The following is a 10,200-nucleotide window of genomic DNA, read 5'->3' on the forward strand; positions in this document are numbered from 1 at the left end:
TATATAAAAATATTGAGACAATTTTTTAATTTCGTCGCTAATTGATACATTTAGGGACAATTTTTTTTCCCAATCTAAAAATTTTGTCGCTAATTATTCTATTTCTTGTAGTGATTTGTATGTTAATGGGCAAATTAATTTATTTGACCTAGCAAAAAAATTGACCAAAAAATAGATGGAATACATTTTTTTCTCCATTTATTTTGTCGTTGAACAAGCATTAATTTCAAATAATATTTTTCTCAAATTATCATCATATTTGTAATTTTTATATTTTTTATACATTTTTCTTCCATCATTTCATTTTGGATATATATGCAAACCTTCAAATTGTTTCCACGATGTCAGCAATGGCATCTCCTACACATCATATAATGCTCTTGTAAAATAAAAAGTATTGGTAAGATATGAATCTCATATGGGGAATCCTCTTTTAAGGATTTTGTTTGATGAGTTGTTTACATTGCGATGGAGATTACTTGTTGGTTTCCCATCAGAAGTGAAAAGGAAAAGACAAGAAAGAAAGAGAAAAAGAAAAAGAATAAAGAAGGGAGGGAAAGAGAGAGGAAAGAAGAGGTTGACACAATAGATCTTTCTTAAAAAGGAGAACAAATAAGTAAATAAATAACACAAGCTTTTCTCTATAAAGAGTGGTTCTCATTTTGGTAATGAAAAATATGAAAAATGGCCACACTTAGACTGCCTGATGTAGCCCCTTCGATCTCTAACCCAAGACAGTGAGAGACTTAGAGTAGCTTTACAAGGTTTCTATCCCTCTTCTTTTTCTTCTTTCTTTCATTTCTCTTCATCTTCTTAGGTTTTTTCATTTTTCGTCAACAGTTTTAGAAGGTATATAGTTAAGAATGATATATATATATATATAGCAAACTACTTTATTATTATGATTATTATTTATTTATATGCTTATTTGTACGTAAGGTGGGGAGTGGATCAAGAAGTGATAATATGGATATTGGGACACAGAAATGCAGTCCAAAGGAAGAAGATCAAAGAGACTTATCAACAACTTTTTAAAGAATTCATCATTCATTGTCTTCAATCTACACTCTCTGGTGTACTTAGGGTACTTTGTTTTCATATACTTCTTTGTTTTAATTTTATGAACAAAATATTTTTAACCTTCAACCATCGCTAGCTATTAGGAATTAAGTTAGGTGAAATTAGATGGCTCCATAGCATGAAAAACAATATCAAGTATCGGTAATCAATTAAACGGGGACACATCAAGGTAGACTCCAGATACATGAAGATCATTCTCATATATAAAAAATAGAATTAAGGATACATTGATTAATGAAAACTAATAATAGGTGAAATACAAACAAAACACTGCCAAGTTCTTTAATGAAAGATGTACTTCATTCATACATAATAATAAGAGTACAATCTGGCCTTTATAGGCTTTTGGATACTATTGAATCTAACTATTAGAATTAAGGATACAAATATTTTCCTAACAACTAGATAATAAAGAGATATTTACAACTGAATATATAAATTTTCTAAATATTCCTACACTCCCCCTTAAGATGGATTGTAGAAAATTGTACATCCCCAACTTATCTATCAAATTTTCAAATAGTGGCCTACTTAAGCCTTTTGTCAACACATCAGCAACCTACTTAGTTGTAGGAATATAAGTTATGCAAGCAACTCCTTCATCAATCTTTTCCTTGAAGAAGTGATGATCAACTTCAACCGGCTTAGTTCTATCTTGATGAACTAGACTATGTGAAATATTTATGGTTACTTTATTGTCACAGTAAACTTCCACTGGCTTCTTGACCATAACTTCTAACTCTTCAAATATCATTTTTAGCCACAAAATTTTACATATTGCATGTGCGATTTCTCTTAGTTCTACTTTGGTACTACTCCTAGCAACCATAATTTGCTTCTTACTTCTCCATGTTACAAGGTTTCCCTATGTCAATGAGTAATAACCTAAAGTAGACCTCCAATAATCCATTAAACCTACCTAGTCTGCATTAGTATAGACTTCAATGTTGTTTCCCATTGTCTTCCTAAAGAATAAGCTTCTTCCAAAAGTTCCTTTTATATCTCTCAAGATTTTGTGAACTGCTTCCATATGCTCACCTAATGGTGGATGCATGAACTGGCTAACATAACTTATTGCAAAGGCAATATCCAACCTAATATGGGATAAATAAATGAGTTTTCCCACCAATCTATGGTATCTTCCTTTATTCATGGGTCCTTGAGCTAATTTGGTACTCAACTTGGTATTTGGATCCATTGGTGTATTAGCCGGTTTGCAACCAATCATGCTTGTTTCCTTTAAGAGATCTAAAACATACTTCCTTTGAGATATTGAGATTCCCTCACGGCTCCTTGCAACTTCTATTTCAAGAAATATATGTAAGCTTCCTAGATCCTTCATCTTGAACTCCAAAGCTAGTTTTTCCTTTAATCGTTCCCTTTCTCCCTTGTCATTACTAGTTAAGATGATATCATCCATATAAACTCTAAGAATGGTTACCTTCTCATTTCTATGCTTATAAAATAACATATAGTCTGAGTTAGCTTGAGTGTATCCTTGATAATGTAGAGACTTTGCAAAACGATTGAACCATGCATGAGGAGATTGTTTCAAGCCATAGAGTGACTTTCTTAGTTTGCAAACTTTTCCATCTTTGCTTTCCTTGTCAAATATGAGTGGTAGGTTTATATAAACTTCTTCCTCCAAATTACCATTAAGGAATGTGTTTTTCACATTCATATGTTGGAGAGTCCAATCTAGATTTGTTGTAAGTGAGAAAAAAACTCTACCAATGTTTAATTTGACAATAGGAGCAAATATTTTCAAATAATCAATCCCCTAGGTCTAAGTATACCCCTTCGCTACAAGTCTTGCTTTGTATCGTTCAATTAATCTATCAACTTCGTATTTGATGGTGAATACCCATTTAGATTCCACTGTTATTTTCTCTTTAGGCTTTTGAACTATGTCCCATGTTCTATTTTTTCTAGAGCTTCCATTTCCTCCATGATAGCCTGTTTCCATGTTGGATTCTTCAATGCCTTTTCCACATTCTTTCGAATATCTTCATCTAAAAGATTAGTGCAAAGTGCCTAAACTAAGGAAGATAAGTGTTCATATGCCACAAAGTTCGAAATTAGGTGAGGCGTACATGATCTAGTTCTCTCTAAATTTCCTTCCAAAAAATTCTTTTCGTTCAAAAAATTTCCACTTCAATTCTCCCCCTGAATTTTTTCTTAAAAAAAGTGAGTGTCTTAAAAAAAATGTTACATCTAGAGATATGAAATATTTTCATTTCTCACAAGAATAACACCCATATCCTTTTTGAGTGGTTGAAGATCCAAGTAAATACACTTGTATTCTTAGGATCCAATTTTGAACGGGATGGATCATGATTGTGGACAAACGCTAAACACCCAAAAGTTTTGAGATCAAGACTTGAGAACATGCAAGACTTTGGATAGGACTCTTGAAGATAGTTTAATGGAGTTTTGTAATTTAAAACACAACTCACCATGTAATTTATTAAATAACATGCAATAAGAATGACATCCCCCTAAAGATATTTTGGAACATCACATTGAAACAATAACGACCTAACAACTTCTAACAAATGACAATTTTTTCTTTCTAAAATCCCATTTTGCTATGAAGTGTTGATTTAAGAACTTTGATGAATTATGTCATGTTTGATAAGAAACTCATTCAGTATAGAATTAAAGTATTTTGTACTATTATCAGTATGAAAAACCTTGATGTCTTTGTTGTATTGAGTTTTTACCAAACTATGGAAGTTTTTAAGGACCTTTTTTTTTCTTTTTTAGATTTATTTTTCAAAAGATAAACCCAACACAATTGAGTATAGTCATCAGTAAATGTAATAAACCAATGTTTGTTAGTAAGACTCTTGGCAAGAGGGGGACCCCAAATATTGCTATGAATTAATGCAAAAGGTTTTGAAGCACGACATAAATGAGAAAGATAGGAAACATGCTTGTACTTTGCTAATTGGCAAGCTTTGAATTGAAATGAGTCATTATTTTTAAACGATAATGGAAAAAGATGTATTAATTACAAGAAACTTGGATGTCCTAGCCTCCGATGGAAAAGCATTATTTCATCTTCACAGGAGAGAGAGAGAGAGAGAGAGAGAGAGAGAGAGAGAGAGAGAGAGAGAGAGAGATTGCACACCGTAGTATGAGCTTGACCATTCACCAAAAAATTCTTCTCATCCGTTAAACTCCTTACCATTGCTAACCGTCCTTCCCAAGATTCGGTCATCAAAAACAACACAATTGGTGGGAGAAAATTTTATCAAACAATTCAACTCTTTAGTAATTTTACTAATAGAAATTAAATTGTAAGACAAATTTGACACATGAAGAACTTCCTTAAGTGAGATCATAGGACTTATCTCAATGTTGCCAATTCCAGCTATAGTCATATAGGATCCATTTGCAAATTGAACTCTGTGATTCCTGGAGCTTGGAGTATAAGATGAGAATAATTTCTCAAAACCCATCATGTGATCTGTAGTCCAGAGTTTATGATCCATAGTTCACTTTTCCTAGTCAAACCACTGAAAGTAGTTAGGGGAATACCTTTTTACACCATTAGTAAGGTATTAGATATCTGATTTCCATATATTATTTTGTTGAGATACTACATTTGTTCTTTGGTGAGAGTGACACCAAGTGTATGTGCCTTTTATAACGTTTCTAGTTCTTGACTTATCTGGAGACCTTTTGTGTCACATCGTCCTCTTGCACTCTCTTGGTACCTAATCAACTAGTTTACCATGGATTTCTCAACAATTATCTTTGGTATGATGTGGTTTTTGACAATGATCACACCACAACTATCCATTCTTTTGGGTGTTTGACCGACAAACAACAAGAGTAGAATTTTCCATGACAGGAGCTGATGAATTTCCTAGCATAACACGTTTGCGAGTTTCTTCATGTTGAGTTGTTGCAAAGGCTTCTTCAATGGACGGAAGTAGTTTCATTCCAGCAAGTCACACGAAGTCCATCTAGATCCTTGTTAAGACTACCAAGGAAATTGTAGACTCGGTCTTTCTTTATCATCTTCCAATACATCACCACATTTTCAGGGTCGCGCCACTAGCAAGTGTCGAAGAAATCTAATTCCTGTCACAATTTCGTCAAGGAATTGAAATATTAAGTCACGTCTAGCTCACCCTATCGTAGGTCACAGGCTTTGTTTCGTAGCTGAAGCATTTGAGACGAATATTCAGGGTCTAAGTATGCCAAATTTATAGCACCCTAGATTCCTTTGGAGGTCGGATAAAATAGTTATGTGTCTCCAATCCTGTCTTCCATTGAGTGTATTAACCAAGCTATAACCATTGAGTTTTGCGCATCCCATTTGGAGAATGAGGGATCGTCACTCTTTGGCTGGGACATGGTACCATCTAGGTAGCCAATCTTTCCTTTACTACAAATTACTACTTGAACGGATCACAACCATTAAAGAAAAAATTTTCTGTTCAATTTATGTGTCATGATTTGCAAGGTCAAATTGTCAGGAAGGCAGTGGGAGTAATTTTAGAGGTTGACTAAGAGTCATCATCATTGCTTGCTCCTGTCATCGTTTTCCTCAACTAATTGTTAGCTTCAAAAGCTCTAATACCATGAAAATTAACAATAAGAGAAATACAAACTAAAACACTACAAGTTGTTTCATGAAATATATATTTCATTCATACATAATAATAAGAGTACAATCGGGCCTTTATAAGCTAATTAGTCCCACTATTTTTGGTACCATTGAAACTAAGTCCTAGAATTAAGGCTGCAGATATTTTCCTAACAACTAGATAATAAAGAGGTATTTACAGCTAAATATATATATCTTCTAAATATTCCTAATTTTTAGATTAAAAAAAATGTTCTGCAAGGATACTAAACAAGGCTGTTTAAGCTGAAGATTTTGATGTTTTATGTATCATATTGTGAAGCACATGCTAATTTGTTGATGACAGTTGATATATATTATCATAGATATAAAGGGCATTGGGCTAGTTAGCTTCGCAGAAATTGAGTTCTCTCTCTCTCTCTCTCAAAGTGGCAGTCCTTTATTCCTGTCAAAAATTGAAGGAATGGTGTTCTATACAGCCTGAACTTAAATCCCATACCATTTTGCATCTGTCTATGCCTTCATTATTTTTCTTTGAAGGCAGATTAGGATTCAATCCCTAGTTGAGTATAGGAGAGTGGTTCTGGTAAAAGATTGTCCCCTTCATGCATATCTACATTGGCACCACCTAATGATGATTATGAGCCTAAAATATTTAATTCGCAGAAGCTAATCTTCCCCATGTGAAACCCCATGCATATGGGAACATAATAGGTATTAAATGTTTCATAATAGAAAGCAATGGCCTATTGGATGGAAGAACCGCCTGAAAGGGATGCCAAGTTGGTAGAGAAGACCTTGAAGAGGGGGAAGGCGGGCATCACTCAACTGCAAGTCATTGTCGAGATAGCATGCGCATCATCTCCTAACCATCTAATAGCAGTCAGGCAGGCCTACTGCTCTTTATTTGATTGTTCCCTAGTAGAAGCCATCACATCCAAAGTTTCATCGTCTCTCCAAAAGGTGGTACACTCTCTTAGATATACAAGTCAAAATATATATGGATTGGTGATATCATTGTCATTTCTTTATTTTGTCCTATTAATAATTAAGAAAATATGTTTCAGTTTTAGGGTTTAAACTTATGCTGTATGCACACCATTTGCATTTCTATGAATGACTTGTAATGTGGGTCATGCACAGCTTCTACAGGTATGATTGAGAATTGGTGGATTTGAATGTTGCAAAATCTGAGGCTGCTAAGCTACATGAAGCCATTGAAAAGAAGCAACTGGATCGTGATGAAGTTATGTGGATACTCAGCACCAGGAATTTCTTCCAGCTCAGAGCAACTTTTAAGCATTATAAACAAAACTACCAAGTTCCTATCTACCAGGTTCAGTTTTTATATATGGTTAGTTAACAGATCTGTTCGAGCCATTTTCTTTTACTGAAAGTTGACACATATATACCTTCTTGACAGGCTATTATGAGCTCAGGGAGTCATGATTTGGGATCTCTATTGCGGGTGGTAATTTTATGCATTGATGCTCCCGAGAAACACTTTGCCGAGGTGATGGAAATATATAAATAAAGAAAATAAAAAATTTTAAGCTTACCCTGACTTGGTATTATGCTTAGTGTTTCTTATGGTCTCAAATTGTGTGTCATGATGGTTAAAAAATTTTCTTACCATCCAAACAGAGTGATAGGATGCTTTTTGGAGTAATCTTAAGGAAGATTGGCAGTAAACTTGCTTAAAGTTATTAAATAGGAACATGATTTTGAAACTTATAAAAAGGTTCTGGTTGGTACAGAACTTCATCTTCTGAATGAAAGTCATTTTTCTTAAACTGCTTCCATCAAAAGATTTTCTTCGTACTTGTCAGAGATAATATTAAACTTTAAGCTTCTCGTGAAATTTCTTTTTCCTTCGTTTGAACCATCACCAGGTTATAAGAGCTTCCCTCAGTGGTCATCGGACAGATGTTCATTCATTAGCAAGAGCCATTTTGGCTCGAGTGGAAATTGACATGATGAAGATCAAAGAAGAGTATTTCAACATGAACAAGGTAAGTCTTGATGATGCAGTGGTACGCAAAACATCAGGGGGCTACAAGGACTTCTTGATGACCTTAATTGGAGCAAGAATTTGATTCTCACCGCACAATCTTAGCCTATTATAGTTGACTATACATTGCAAACTAGCTCTTTTTGGGAATTAATTAACTCATAATTTATTATGGTAAATAAGAGTGTTAGCTTGATATTCATTATTTTACTCCTTTTCTGGCCTATTCAGATTTGGGGGCATGAATCCATTTCCCTCGCATCCTAATTACTGGTTTCAGTTAGACATAGAAATTAAGTTTTATTATAGCCCAAAGTTTACCAAGTTTTGCTTTTTATAATTCTTTTAATAAGTTAAAAAACCTATCCAAAACTTCAACCACACACAGGGATGCACGATTTACCTAGTGGAAGTTACTCTAAGACTCATGTCTAGGACTTAATTTTTGGAAACCCCAAACCCAAATGTTTGAGTGTTGAATAAATGTGCTTCTACTGCTTAAGCGCCCCTTGTCAATGCTCGTGCACAATGATGAGCGATCTCAAGGAGCGTTTTTGCTCTCGATCAAGAATTTCTAAAACAGTTATCTTAAAAACACTCAACTTAAATACCCTAAAGTCTGTTATGTCGTTTGTTTAAAGTCAGTAGCTTTTATGAACCTTTCTATACTTCTTGTGTGTGTAATGGAGTGAAAGTCACAAAAAAATACAAGAAGTCCTCAATCAGGATTAATGGAATAAAATTACTAACTTAAACCAAAACAACCTAATGCACTAAAAACTCCTATATAACCAAATTTTACGTCCTTTCCTTCGGTAGAAACTCTTTTTAGAGTCTTTTGTCTCCAGATGCTTAAGCTCGGGTGTTTGGTGGCTACCTTCTAGGAAAGCAAATGAGATATGGACAAACTACGATCTTCAAATATTCAAGTGGTGTCCCTATGATATGGACAGCTGGTAATTTTTTAGGACTGGATTGGCTTAACAAGTGGTGCCCCTATGACATGGAAAGACTTGGACATGGGACAAACCCACCTATGTGCATGACCTACTAAAGGGTCATAGGTCCTTCCTCTAACCATAGCGTTTAGGAGGGTTAGTTGGTGATCAAAGGCTGGTTAGGCACAACCTCCTCCCATTAGAAAATTTATTGTAGCATGTCTAGCTAGCATTAAATAAGATAAGACTACAAGTCATAATTACAGTGTGAAAAGGGCTATTCCCTAAATCAATATGGAAACAATCATTACTTGAAATCACATATACAACTGAGAGTCACGAGGGAAGCTCGTCACCTATCAGCATAGCAACTTACCCAACCATCCATCACACCCCTAATAGTCTTAGATTTTGTATTATATCTCAGGACTTTTCTTTTTTAAAAAGTAAATAAAAAGAAATTCATTGCTCTTTAGAAATTTTTGAAAGTAGAAACCAGTAGTATATCCAAGAGTGCAAATATATCTTATTTATCCAAGAAAAATGATGTAACATTATGTGATTGAAACAAAAAGAATTATTGAGGGATCCAAAGATAAGTTTTCATGCCAAGTGTTCAACAGAAAAATAATCCCCCGACTTGCATATGAAGAGTATAATACATCCAAATTCTTTTTTCCCTTACATAAATTATGACCCAGACTCCATTTTTTTGACTCCATACCTTGATCGGGTTCACTTTGATGGTGGACTTAACCTTGCCTTGGATTGTAGCTAGAGGTTGGGATTGCAAGGTCAAAGATGGAATTTGAAGGGTCTTCTTTAATGTCTAGTGTTATGCCTATTGTGATCATTATTGTATGATTCCTTTTTCTCTCTCTTATTCCATTTTTATGTTTCCTTCCTTTACACGTGTCTCTATTTTATTAGTCTAACTGTTTAAAGGAGAATCTTAGCAACGATTTTTGTCTTCTAGTAAGTTCATGATGGTGAGAATTCGGCCATAGCTTGATTCTTATGTTCACCTAGATCGTGTTGACTAGTACATGAGACATGACTGAATTCATTATGAGCTTTAGTTCGTATACATCTTTATACAAGAGCTAATTTGTGTTGACTTTTGGACAAACTTATCTACAGTAATAGATTCCTAAATCATCTACTTCAGTTGCCCACTTTTTCTCATGTGTAAGCTCCATCAAGGAGTTTTTAGGTGAGAAAAATGTTTTATCTATATCTATTTTGTTTTGGTAGTCATTTGCTTCCTAGTAGGGTTATCTGCACAATGATATTAAGTGGTACAAGAATTATAGTCTGTTTTTTTTTCAAATGTGGAAGAGAAATGGTTAACTTGACTCCTTCTAAACCCCACCCATTATACTTCCGTATTCTTAGGTAGACAATCTTTTTAGCTCATGTTCTTAATAATAAGGGTCATTTTACCCTTCTTATGGTATTAAAAACTTGAGTCTTCATCCTTGATTTTTTACTCATGTGTGTTTGAGTCCGGTGGATCCTTTTACACGGGTAGTGGACGAGTCTATAAATTAAATAGACTAATAATCTCTCTA

General features: G+C 34.3%; 1 pseudogene; it reads left to right on the forward strand.

Annotated features, from left to right (window-relative positions):
* The first annotated feature begins 684 nt into the window (after positions 1–684).
* Positions 685–7,929, forward strand: LOC109121950 (annexin D3-like; annotated as a pseudogene).
* Positions 7,930–10,200: the final 2,271 nt, after the last annotated feature.

The sequence above is a fragment of the Vitis vinifera genome, chromosome 13, assembly GCF_030704535.1.
Source record: "Vitis vinifera cultivar Pinot Noir 40024 chromosome 13, ASM3070453v1".
Classification (NCBI taxonomy): Eukaryota; Viridiplantae; Streptophyta; class Magnoliopsida; order Vitales; family Vitaceae; genus Vitis; species Vitis vinifera.